Here is a 14,400-nt window from a genome sequence, read left to right as displayed (position 1 = left end):
TACTTTTAGACAATAATTAATAAGCTCAATAGCAACCCTAATACAAGAGTTTATGAGCCCGATCATTGATCTCACAAGCCACACGATAGACGAAATTAAATTACACTGAATTTTGAATTACGCTATGAATATCGAAACAATCATCAGATGAAAATCACGACAAAGAGAAGATTGACGTAATTTGAACCCCCAGCTCTTGTCAAGCCAGGAGGAGCGTGTCATCCATTCTCTACCGGGTCCTCATGATGTCCATGCGAATTTTCCGATCTATTTACTTATAATCATAATAAGGTAGTTACCATGGTCAAAATCGAAGAAATTCGGATTAATACTAAATAAAGACAGGATGTAAAGATGATAAAAAAACCTTTTCTTTTTATAAAGAAAAATGTAACAATAAGTGTGACATTTTGTCACGTTTTTCTATGACGTCACAGGTTATTCTTTCACACAAATTCCATAGTAATTTCGTGTCTTGACGTTTAATAAAAAGTAACTGACTTGACTAGTTGGAAACTACCCTATTACGTCGATGAAAAATGCATTTGTTGGAGTTTATAATGGACTACAAAGGACGATGAGACAAGACGTTCTCCTGCATCAACAGATTCCAGACATATCTCGTTCGAAGCGTCTTAGTGAGTTGATATTTTTGTTCTATGATGACTTTCTCGAAATACGCGGCGTTTACCCGGAATTCGGGTTTTTAAGCACGATTTGAGCACCACCTGGCACATTGATTCAACCAATTTTGATTTTCGATGAAGCTTTTTTTTATTTTATTTCTAAACCCCATGGAATTTGAAGGGGGGACGGGTCTCATACAGTTACGGTCATGGTCCTTTGAAGCTTTAATTTACTGAGAACGATGTACCTACCTAAAATATAATATAGTTACCATTACTAAGTCGGTCCGTATTAATTTCCGGACGCTGAAACTAATCAAATTTAGCGTTAAGCAATGCTGTTTGCAACTGGTCTTTCCAAAGATTAAACTGTGGGTCCGGTCTGGAGACATTTCCCAAGGGTGCGAACTCGAAACTTGGTATTTGAGGCCCGGGGACCCCGAGGTGCAAGCCTTCCCGAAACGAATGGACATTCAATAGCGCCTTGAAGTTGATTGATTTGGGTGTTCCGATTTTTTATTAAAATTGGAGGATAAAGTATTTTGCGCAAAGGAAAATTGAACTGTGAGTTTTTTGTACTCTTAAGAATAATAGCAGCAGGCGTGCTAATGTCTCTATCGACGCATGATTTCATAGAAAAGGGTCTTTTCTTATACTACTCTTGGATACATCGTAGCGTCGCATATCAGATCAGATCATAAATGGTCAACCAAATCTATTAAAAAAATAAAATAAAAAAAAACTTTTTTTTTATATTTTGTTATTTTTTTTGACCATGACTTTCTGGGGGTGGAGGCCTGGAGCCCTAAAACACACGGTATCCTAGTTTAGGCTCCAGCCTCTACAAATATTGTATTTTTGTATGTATTTATGTATCCATGTTTTTTATTTTTTTGTAGAGGAAATAAAGATTTTACTTACTTACTTACTATTTTAAATAAAAAACCAGACCTTTTTTTTAGTATTTGATGAGAGTGGAAGAAGCGAAAGTGGTGTGTCCAGATCATAGTAAGTGGGATTCAGTTGTCTCAGCCTACCCCAGCGGAAAATACATACATACACATACATAAACTCACGCCCGTAATCCCTAATGGGGTGGGTGGGAGAGCCACAAGTAATCAAAGACAACTTGCAGCCACTGTTGATACGAAGTCCAAAGATGGAAAATAGGCAATCGATAAATAATATCTTATGTACGGTCACGAGCATTAATATTTATACACTTTGGTACCATGTCACATTAACTTTTTTGACAAACTGAACTGTAAATCTCACTAAATGTCAAATATGTTAGTGCGACAGAGTCCTAAAGTGGGTACATTATATTGGTCATGACTGTATGTACGTATGCTGCGTTATCTAATGACTTTATAAATGATAATAATCATTCAAATAACGTGTTTAATTCAAATATATTAATACGATTTAATAATTAAATATACGAACTCTAGATGAAATAAACGCTGCTGCTTATGATTTTCAGAAAAAATAAAAAAGGTTTTCAGCTAAATGGCTTTATTTGGTTGGTCAACTCACCTTGTGAATTCACCCCAATTTAGGCGTGAATAGGCTACTTGACAACCTAGTCAAATGAGATACTTTCTCCAAATCGTCAAAAGAGTTCAAAATGAAAGTTTTCTTTGGAGTACGTATAAAATTATTGTCCTGTGACGTCATCAATCAAAAGCGGTCAAACGTCGTACTCATTGTTACTAAGTTTATAAATAAAATTCGAAAATAAGTCGAAAAGTAAAATTAGATTTTTTTTGATTATCTTAGATTGGCTTCTATTTCGAGATTACCATTTTATGTTTTATCTTTTATCGTCATCAATTTAAGAGCCACGCTCTTGGCCGTGCAGCATTTTCCATGCTACTTTTTATCTTATTTATTTTATTATTTTTTTATCTTTGACCTAGTAAAATACAATATTCTGTAAATAATAATTATGTTTGCTTCACGAACTACTACAGAATCACTGGTAATCCCTATTGGAGTGAGTAGAGCCATAAGTAATAGAGCCAAATAAATGAATAAACCCCAAGAGATATAATTTAAGAAAGAAAGAAATGTTTATTATAAAGGGACACCACAGTAACACATATACAAAACACGGAATAACTTTCCTCCTGTAAATTGTACACCACGGCAATTTTTTAAATTTTTATTAAATCATGATGATTATTGCAAAAGTGGTATATAAAGTGAAAGTTGATGGTAGGGCTGGCAGAGGAAGACCGAGAAGGACTTACGATGACCAAATTGGAGATGTCCTTAGAAAAGGTTCAATACGATCTACTCTGAACTGGCGTGCGTGTATGAAGCGATTGATGAATGTGGAGGAAGCAAGGCAAGTGTGTCAGGATCGAAGCAAATGGAATTCTATAGTCTCTGCTTACCCCGGTGGGAAATAGGCGTGAGTTTATGTATATATGTATGTATGATGATTATAATCTTGGAGTTGATAAATGTAGGCATGTAAACTAAAACTTCGGCATTTTTTAAGCTAATTAGTAAATTCCATCTAAGTATCTCAACTTACTTGTAAGTTCAATAAATAAAAAAAGGAAAAATATGTAGATACGAAGTTGGAAAATTTTAACGAAAATATAAGCAAAAGAAATCTTGATATAAACTTTTGAATAGGTATTTTGGCGTCGAGACTTTTGCTCTGGATTTTGAATTTCATAATGACTTGTCACTTCATTAGAGTCGACTTCGCTTACTGTTGATGCCCTTGATGTCACATTACAAAGAAAAACGATCCATTGCACTGTAGGGATTTAAAACGATATTATAGGTTATAAATATTTTCTTGATATTGAACAACCATATAAAAAATAGGTAAAAATTCAAAAATTATGTAACAGTTTATAAGATTATTTTTATATTAACCATAAACAATTTACTATAGAATACCTATACAAGGTGTTAGTGAGATCGTAACGAATACTGAGGGGGATGATTCAGACCATGATTTCGAGTTAATATCAAGTGGAATCTTCAGTCGCAAAATTCGTGTTTTTTTTTGTATTTATTAAAATTATTTTCAGTTCTATACATTTGCAATGGAAAATTCCACTTGATATTAACTCGAAATAAGGAGAATAGCCTATGACTATTTACAAATCCTAGAAATTACGCGATATTATGTTATTTTTATTGTAGGTAACCTAATAATAGTTAATCGAAATAGCCAGAAAGTTCCTACTTTGCTTCATTATTTAAATAAATACTACCTAAAATTCTAGCTAACACTTAAATTACTTCCAAAATTTTTCATCGAAGAATTATACTACTTTTCTAGAAAAACGGTTTTTCTAAATATACTCCATTACAACACGGCGCTCACGAAATAAAATTATATTTTATATTCTTGCCTGTACTATTTAACCTCAACCATTTCGAAGAATCTGCCAAATAATGTATATTTTTGATGTAGGGAGATTTAATATTTCATACATAAATATCACTACATTTTTTACGAAAGTGTTACTAACATTCCCTGAAAATTCAACAAAGGAGAACTTGATACTAAAGTAGAACATAATAATAACTGGTCTAATATTCTGATACAAGCAACTTCATAGTCTGCGATGGTGAATGGAAAGAATGAACGAAGACTTCGTCTAGGTCACCAGAATATTGAAAGCGTTATTAATATTATCGCTCATCAATTTTATAATTTAACACTTAGGAAAGACAGGTAGAATTCCTATGGAAACTTTATACATAAAACATAACATACCTAAACAGCCTATATACGTTCCACTGCTGGGCACAGGCCTCCCCGCAATCAACAGGAGGGGGTATGGAGCATACTCCACCACGCTGCTCTACTGTTGGTTGGTGGACGTATTTTTACGGCTAATAGCCGGGATCAACGGCCCTCCCAAGCACGAAATCATCTTACTTTCCCAGACAATCAGGTGATTCAAGCCTAAAAAGTCCTTACCAAACAAAAGATAGTCTTCGACAATGTCGCCATCGGGAATCGAACCCGGACCTTTAGATTGTGAACCTAACGCTCTAACCACTAGACCACGGCGACTGTTGATGGGAACTTTATAACTTTGAGATATTAAAGAAGTCTTTAGCGACAACCTTTGTAATGGGTTAACTTGAGCTTTGTACTTATTTTCCTTAGTCTCATGTTCCATTGGTTCTTGCTTGGCTTAAAATCGAGCCAAAAATAAAAAGAAGGTACATTATTTTACTACAAAAGCTTATTTAGGTGTGGTTGTAAAATGTTTGATTTAAACCAGACGTTGGTAATTGTTCTTATTAACAAACAGTTTGTTTTTAAAAAAAACATACCAAAAAATATTTTTGTGATCTTTAGTTTAGTTAAGACATTACAGGCTGATCACCCTATTGTTCGAAAGTAAAATCACGCGTACTTCGGAGGACACGTTATACCGTCGGTTCCAGCTCCAATTTACTTTGCCTTAAAAGCGACTGCACGTTGTCTTCTAATTACTTGTGACTTTTATATCCGTGCTTGAATGTAAGGAAGTTAATCATTCAATTATCCTCAGACGTGTCAAACTGTATCTTATCTACACTATCAGCACGAGCTACACGAGCACGACAGGACATACTCGGCTGTAACTGACGATGATTGTACCTTTTACGTCAAAAGAAAGTGAAAGAAAAAGCCTCTTTACCAGTTATAAAATACTTTATCTAATTCACTCAAGTAATCTCGTTAACACAATAATCTCCGTTGAAATACTTTGTTGTATTTTTGATCCATAGCGCCTTTCTCTGCTAAAAGACGACTGCTGAATGCTCCTTCGCGGCAAAAATGCCGCGGTATGGCGCCACCGTCGCACGATTTGTTTTTTTTTTAAATACAATCAGATTTACGCAATCGATAAAAGGAAACTGACCCCGATACCGACCCCGCCGGCGTGGTCGGCGATTTCCCTCAATCAGCGCTTATCGCTATCGACCCACTAGGGTCGATTAATCCTTTCAATATTCTTCCTCTCAGACGCCCTAAACCCTAAACCGAGGTTCGCGCCCAACTGGGCACTCTCAGGCCTGTTGTCTTAAACGTTGTACCGGGTGAGAGCCTTCAGCGCTCCCCATTTGCCCGGCTAAGTAGTTAATGCCATCTGCGGCAAATCTACAATAAGTCACGTCAAAAAATAAAGATGAAAGGAAAAAAGATATCGTGCTCGTCTAGCAAATAGATTGTATAGAATGCCGATTGTATAGAAGGGACATTAGGTATTAACCGGAGTCACAACACAAGTCTATATTTAGCCGATGTCACCACTACTTAGCGTGAACTAAGCACAGATAATTTGTTATCCTTAGTGACTAATCGGGTCTTCTCACGTTGAGTACTTGCTCGTATTCATTCTTCGTGCCCGTGATGAGATGTATACCGTTCATTACGTTGGCTCTAGATTACACAGGAGGTACAATAGAGAAATCTGGGTAAGTTTACATAACTATACCAGTATATATCAGCGTATTAAACTTGTAGTATGTGTAGTATTTAACTTGTTTGAAGAAATTTCTATTAGAATTGTAAAGATAAAGATTTTTATTGTGCATAAATTTAGGTACAGTTATACCTAGATAATAGTATAATAGTGTAGTGTATGCTAGTAGTGTGTGTATTGTGTAGTGTATATGTAGTAGTGTATTAAAGTATCCATTATGTATTGCTGTATGTATGCTGAACCGTCTATCTTGTGTCAGTCTAATTACTTTTATGTTCTGTTCTGTGTATAATAACCTGTTAAATAAGTAAATAATACGTATACGGTTATAACAGCACTGATGGATATATACGCGGGTTTTGAGCTAAGCTTCAAACATCAATATATGTTATATATAATTGCGTCTTCTGTGCGTTACTCAATTATAGTCGGTAGATAGTTGCTTGTTTAACACAGTTGATATTCCAAAGTGATTCGTACGTAGGAAATTCGCAATTGGCCAGTTCACGCCTGTGTACCCTATTTTTGTGACAATAAATACAATATTATACTTAATAATAATAAAGGGTAGAGGTATGTACCAATTTCTCGTCAACGATGTTTAAGTCCTATGGAGGTAATAAGACACATAAGTCATGGGACAAGCCCGTTGTCATTACATCATAGCATTACGCCTGTATACTCGAAGGGGTAGGTAGAGCTGTATGGTATATGTACCCATCTATCTTGTATTGATAGATATCAAGTGGAATTTCCTCTCAAAAAATTCATGAAATTGTTTGTGTATTTTTTTATTATTTTCAATCACATACTTTTGCGATGGACTCAATTAACCCTCAAAGTTTTCGTTACGATGTCACTAACATCCTGTATATATTCTGAGTTGTTTGCCCTGAATCTTGTGTCCTTTGTGCCCATTGTATGTATTGTACTCTATTGAAAAGGATCTTTTTCTCCTTTTCTAGGTTTCAACAAAATACAAGCGATATTGTTTATCATTTGTCATATAGGAAATAGGAAACTGTTGAAAGAGACTAAGAGATTTATGTTTTTGTATTTGATATCGTAAATTCATCACAATGATAAAGAATATAAGTAGATACAGTCACATGCAGATTTATACTTAAAGTTTATACCCCTTCGAAGCATGATTATAATGACATAAGGACACAGACCTCAGACGAGAGATATGTTTCTTTCGCACTTGCGGTATGCAGTTTAGTAGTAACAGTAGTAAGAGACAAGAGATGTGATATGTCACTAAATTGTTATCTGAAGTAATTTATTATAATATACTACTTATATATTTTTTTAGTACACAACTACATACATTTTGTTGGTGGCGTGAATGCGGCTGTGCCCCCGTAGTGTCCTAGTGAGATAATCCCCTTAAAGTTATATAGATTATTTACACTCTATGAATACAGTCGTGTAGCCGTCCAAATAAATTAAATTAATAAACTTTTGTTGTTGCAATTTCCCTAATTTCATTTTTACGATCTGAAAAATTAAATATTTAAATATCAAACGTCACCCAATTCCAATTTCATTTTAATGTTTAGTGTCAGTGTTTCCCGAACTATGTGTGCCAGTGCCAGCAAATACTAGTGAGTCGCGAGCCACTAATATGGGGTGGTCGCTGCCTTATAGAACGACACACCCACCGACCGAGCCATTGGCCGATAAGAATGTTTGTTTGTTATTTGAAAACTCAGTTACTATTCATATTGGTCACATTTAAATTTCCTAGAAGTGGCTTCGAGTTTGAAATCTGAAATCAGAATAATTTATTCAACCGAAATTATCAAAGATAAACTTGTTGAAGATAAATTTAACACTTGAGAATCTACGAAAAAATGGCCTCAGAAAAGGTTCCGTACTCCGAACCGGCGTGCGTGTATGAAACGATTGATGAATGTGGAGGAAGAAAAAGAAGTATATCAGGATCGAAGCAAATGGAAAACGTCATTTCGTAAAGTGTTATGGCTGAGGAGAAGAAATGACAAGAAACTGTAACAGCAACACATCTTTAAAATCAATGTATTACATTTTATTTAATAACTACAGGAACACTTTAAATACCAGGCATTTTTATCATTTAGGTAATCATTAATCTTATTAAGTATAAGCTTTTTTACATAAAGTGTCTAAGCTTCACATGAGATTTATTTTTTGTGTAAACTTGTATTCTTCTTCTATCATGTGAGTTTTGAGTTGGATGTTCAACCTCATCAACTTGTATTAAATTTGTAGCATATAATAAGGAATAATACTACGTATAGAACGGCAACTCTCCGCACCCCACCAGCGTCAGAGTTAGGTTTACCCCCCCCCCCCCCCTCGAACATGGTTTAGACTTGAATCGTATGGTGTCACACGTCACACACACAGATGCGCGTGTACGATAACGTCAATGTGTGATGGCTGTGTAAAACGAGGTTGTTTGTATAAAGTGACCTTGAGAGCCGCTGACATTAATGTTTGATTTTCCGTAGTCTACACCGATATTTTATTTACGGTACAAACTACTATTGTCGCTTTATACTTAAGTAACATTTTCCAGAAATAGCTATTCATTTTGTGGGTTTCATCGTTACGAACTTGATCTCTATTGTAAGCTTATCTACTTTATGAAAACGTTTCCTAAGAAAGTGACAGGATCATTAATAAATTCTTCTCGTAGGTAATTTTGTGAAACATTTAGTAACTAGGTAATTAGCGTGGCTTTTCAATTCCAATCTCGTAAAACTAGTTGAGTAATTAACGCTAATTTAAAAGCTATTCAACAACAGATGGATTTTATTATACGGGGGGTCCTATTGTTCTAAGTTGCTATTTGAATTTCTTTTTGTACAATTTTATCTAATTATCAGTCATATTTAGTCCTAGGATGGATGTATATATTATCTTCGCACTTATCTGCTTCTCTCACGTGTGCGTTGTGAGGTGAATGACCGACTTCAACAATCATTACTTACTTAAGTAAATAATAACTGAAACTTAGCGCATCTTCTTACACATCTTCTTCTATTGTGTAGGTTGTGTGGTGAATTACCAACCCCAACAACCCTGGTGTCAGGGTTACTATTGATCTGCCAAAGGTTCCTGACATGGCTCACGTAACGACTACTTACTTACATTAGTAAGTAGTAACCGCTTAACGTGCCTTCCGAAGCACGGATCATCTTAATTTCGGACAGGTGATCAGCCTGTAATGTCCTGACCAAACTTCTTTCTTGTCGTTCCCTCACTGCTCAGGATCATGATTGTATGTGATCTTCCTCCACTGGGTTCGGTTCTATGCCATATGTACAGCTCTTTGTATAGGACCCCCTGCTACCTGCTTGACCTGGTCCACCCATCCGGCCGGCGCTCTTCCTCTGACACGTTTACCTTCAATCTGGCCCAGAATAATGTTCTTCTCTAGACAGTGCAATGAAGATCGCAATAATGTGCCCAAAGAAACTCAAGACTCTCTCCTGGCATGTGGTAAGCAGACGTTTGGTGACCTTGATCTCAAAATGATTTTTGTGATATGTCCCCACCAGGATTTGAACCTGGGATCTCCCGATCGTGAGCCCAACGCTCAACCACTGGACCACGGAGGACGTAATGGAACTCTATAATATATGTATTACAAGGCCGTTTATATACTTTTACGTACATAACTAAACCATCATGGTGGATAGGGAATATTATTAATGTGGGATAGGGTATGAAGGAAACGATTATTATTTCTTTATCTTTGTTTATTTAAAAACGTTTTATAATCTTCTACGTTTTCCTCTTTAAAACAACCGTCTGCCATTTCCCTGTCATTCCGCAATCCTCCCTTCTCTCTCGCTCACTCGTCGCTCTCTCTTTCACACACCTTTGCGTTACGTTTCATTCAGCCTACCATTCCTACATTAATATATTATTCAGTAAGTATGCCTTATATTTCAAACGTGACAGAAAAGTCGCGCTATGGAAGTACTACGAGGAAATTAAGACTTCAAGTGGAGTTATGGGCTATAATCGAAAAAAAAATCGGTTAATAATAATGCTACCGAAACACTCGCTCGCCAAGCAATAGTTAAATATATTATGTATTTTGAGATAATAATGACACGAGTCACACCGCACCGAAAACTGAGGAGAACGATTCAACTCATGATTCTGAGTTAATATCAAGTGGAATTTTCCCGTAGAAAAAAAATAAAAAAAGAAAAATTCATGACGTTTTTGTTGTGTTTAAATATGTTCAATTCCATACTTATGAAGTGCTGAAGGAACATAGTCATCATCTCCATCATTTGGGTCATAATCATTTGGTACATAATCCATGTCAATATTTTTTTTGTCGCATGTTTCTTGTACTTAGTTTTAGTGTTTTTCTTCTTTCGAAGTGCTAATGAAATATTGTGATCATCTTCATCGGTTGGATCCATACTTTGTAAGTAACTAAAATATTCAAATACTTATTTATTACAGGTTTAAAAAAAAATAAAAAATATATATGATAGAATCTAGCAATTTTGAAATATATTCATAACTCGAAATTAAAGCTCCGAATAGTTTGTCTAACGAGTGCTATGAGAAGTTTTGTTACTCTGTGGAAAGATCTGTTCTGGACTAGGTGGTTTCCGGTAATCCGGGTAACGGCCAATATCGGGAATCCGGACTTTTTACAGACAATTTGAAGACCGGTTTTGAATTATGTAATACCGGGATCCCGGTATTGTTCATTTTATTTATAGGTTTATTAAAAAACACAAAGGTATACCGATTATATGTTTATTACAAATAAGTACCCTACGATAGTAGGGTACTACTATCATAGGGTACTTATTTGTATTCAATATAATACATTAAATAATTGTATTGTGTTGTATTTTAATATTCTTTTTTTAAAAACTCAACGTTTGCGACCACCGTTGCAGTTGCCGAATCTATTTAATTATAATACTTTTCTTTCGGCGATTGGCACGGTCCCCGAATTGGATAAAAAAAATCTATTGTCCAAAACAAATATAAGATAAGAATTAAGAAGAATAAGAAGAATTTAAGAATTTTCGTTTTCTCTTTGCTTTATTACTAAAATGATAGAGTACTTATTTATATTTTTGTTTTTCTAATTAATTACTTGTCTGTTCAACAGTCTAGACTCCAGACTGTATGAATAAAATATCTTTCTCAACACAAATGAAATTGAACGAAACGAAAACAAAACACGACGACTTTTGAGTATGATATAAAGCAGCTATGAAGGCGAAGCCTTGTCGAGTCATTAATACCATAAAGGTACGCATTTTCTTATCATAATATACTAGGCACAAAAACAGTGTATTTTCCTATAGGAATTCCATTTGCTTCGATCCTGACACACTTCTCTTCTCTTTTCTCCACATTCACCAATGGTTTCATACATGCACGCCTATAATATTACTTAAAATCCCTTTTATTTATGATTTTCCCTTCGCGGGTTGGAAGATCAGGCAGGCAGTCACTTCTGTAAGAATCGGACTTGTCAAATTTTCTGGTTAAGTAAGCGGATCCTCTATAAAAATGGGATAACGCTAGAGACATGATTTCTTGAAATAAAAATGAATAATTATTGTGAATGCCTTATAACCTACGCATACAATACAATTTCAAATACCTACTATATAGGGTGTTAGTGACATCGTAACGAAAACTTCGTGGGTTGATTCAGACCATGATTCTCAGTTGATATGAAGTGGAATTTTCCGTCGCGAAAGTATGGAAATTAAAATAATTAATAAAACACAAAAATTATCATGAATTTTCCGACAGGATAACTCTGAATCATGTCATCCACTTGATATCAACTCAGAATCATGGTCTGAATCATCCCCCTCAGTATTCGTTACAGTGTCACTAACACCCATACCTATGTTTATGGCTACCTGTATGTACATTGTACGTTGACGGGGTGTAAGTGACATCGTAACGAATACTGAGAGGGATGATTCAGCACATTATTCTGAGTTAATATGAAGTGGAATTATTATCCATCGGAAAAGTATAAAATTGAGAATATTAAAAAAAATCTAAAAAAAACTCATGAACTTTGCGACTGAAAATTCCACTTGATATTAACTCAGAATCATAGTCTGAATCATCCCTCTTAGTATTCATTACGATGTTACTAACACCCTGCATACAGGTATTACAAGTAGGTATGTGTTAGTTCAGATCAGCAGATATGAAAGGTGTCTGGTTTGGCTTCTTTCGTATTTTGGCATGAGATATTTTCATATCAATGGTTCTAAGCGTCATTAAATTCGTATAAATGAAACGAAGCAAAAGCCGAGACGTGGTATTGGTACCATAATATTGATTGCGTGCTTATCTGTTGTATGAACGGATTAATATCCACGGCTTCCAATCTAAATCTCTGATTCGGACAAAGGAACGCGTAGGCAGCAACCCCCACTCCAGGAAAACAGTATAGTTATAATATTCCGTTTTCCTCAAACACGTGTGTTTGATTAAAAGTAATATACTTATCTGTATTTCACACTTGTTTTAACTAAAAACATTTTAAATAAATTTTGGGAGCACAATCTAAAATGTAAAGTACCTGTTTTACTCAAACTATGTATCTCGAAAAGTGTATTTAATTTCTGATTTGAAAAAAAACGAAAACTATGATACGTAATACTTAGCATATTATTGATGAATTATTTTATTTGTAAACTTTTATTTTAACAAAACCATTTAAAGAAAAGTAAATTGTAAAATAATGAATAAATTACCTACCAAATAAATTAAGTACCTAAAAAACAAACTCCTTTTTGGTATTTTACCTTCTAAACAACTTACCTAATACCTAATTGTAAAAGAGTGCCCTTTTATTAAAAAGGTTTTAACCACTTATTAACGAAGTTTTTGTTTGTAATCTAAAAAGGTATTTATTATTTAATTTTCATAATGACTGATTTCGTAGAGAGTTGTGAATATTAATTATAATGATGATAATAATATAATGTATATGATATAGAATTCAATAATGATAACTTGCACATCAATGTTAACTAAAACAATGCTTTTTCCTAGCTTGTCCACGTATATTACGGATTCAGTGTCTCGTACCTAAATATTTATGTAAATATCGACCACTATAGCCAAATTAATGAGCTAAATTCAACACAAATACCGATGTATTCAAACCAATCCATCGTTCCTGGAACAAAACTCATTTTCAATTTTCAGTTTTCCGTTCAGAGAACGCTTGAAAAAATACAATGTTCATTTTGCCGGTAAAATGCTGAATAAGCTTCATCTACAATGAACATAAAGCGAACACCTGTAAATGACATCTCTTTACTGAGAGAACGGCCTTGCCATTCAGTATTTCAATTTCTATTAGTTGAATTTCGAATCTGGTTGAATAAGATTTCCTAACTGGGACAAATGTCCTTTGAGTCTAATTTCAAATGTATTAGGCAAATACTGGGCTGAAAAAATCTGAATGCCATCGAGACGATAAGAAAAAGATTAGGTAATCATTATTTACAAGAAAAAGTATTTTTACGTGATTTTTAATGTATATTTTATTATTAAAATGCTTACCACCTTATTTACAAAGTAATAAGTTTTATAAGTAAATAAATGCCAATTGATAAGCTACCACAAATGTAACATTACTTGATGGTGATACACTATCGAATGTTTGCATCGATGACATTAACATTTGACTGCTTTGATTTTTTTAACTCCATCACAAATGTCATATAATATCTTCTAATTTATTTTATTCTTTTTCTTCTTCTCACTACCGATATACTGAAGATCTAAACTGATGATCCCTTTTCTTGCGGATAAGAAAATGATAGGTATAACTTAAAAAATAAATAAATGGTGTTTGTAGGAATTGGAACCACTAGGCATATGTATACACTATTATAGTATATTTACAATACAATACAATAATAAAAAAACTCTCTATTCCACTTAAAATAAATATTAAAAATAACCAATTGTAATCAGTAATATTGTATTGTATTTACGTATATATCAGTATACATGCATTTTAATTTATTGTTTTTATTTTTTTATTAATTACTATTATTATTTGATATATTCGTAGGTGTCACGTAATTTCATAAAATTTCAACGCGTATCTGGGTTATACTCTGCATGTCTCCTTGCCACGTAGGTCAGCTGCAAGAAATCTTTCTTAGAGATAATACAAAGAAAACACACAGTATTTGCCTGTGTATTCTGTGTGTTTTCTTTGTATGTTTCTTTGGTTGTTCAATTGTGTACAAATAAATAAAAAAATAAGCTTTCAATGTTAAAATCACGTGCTC

The 14,400-nt window shown here is 34.2% G+C and overlaps 1 protein-coding gene across 2 annotated transcripts in view; it reads left to right on the top strand.

Annotated features, from left to right (window-relative positions):
• LOC126370988 (hemicentin-2-like) overlaps positions 1-14,400 on the top strand; it is a 540,644-nt gene that overhangs the window by 394,113 nt on the left and 132,131 nt on the right. Inside the window, exon 1 of one of the 2 annotated variants that reach the window (XM_050016174.1) lies at positions 6,012-6,074. The exons of the other annotated variant lie outside the window; for it this stretch is intronic. The gene's annotated coding sequence lies outside the window, so the exon portion shown is untranslated. Of the gene's footprint in view, positions 1-6,011; positions 6,075-14,400 lie in introns of those variants that run through there. 2 annotated transcript variants of the gene reach the window in all.

This window comes from Pectinophora gossypiella, chromosome 11 (assembly GCF_024362695.1).
Source record: "Pectinophora gossypiella chromosome 11, ilPecGoss1.1, whole genome shotgun sequence".
Taxonomy (NCBI): domain Eukaryota; kingdom Metazoa; phylum Arthropoda; class Insecta; order Lepidoptera; family Gelechiidae; genus Pectinophora; species Pectinophora gossypiella.
The sequence above is the reverse complement of the archived record's forward strand: the minus strand, read 5'-3'. Positions and strand labels throughout refer to the sequence as shown.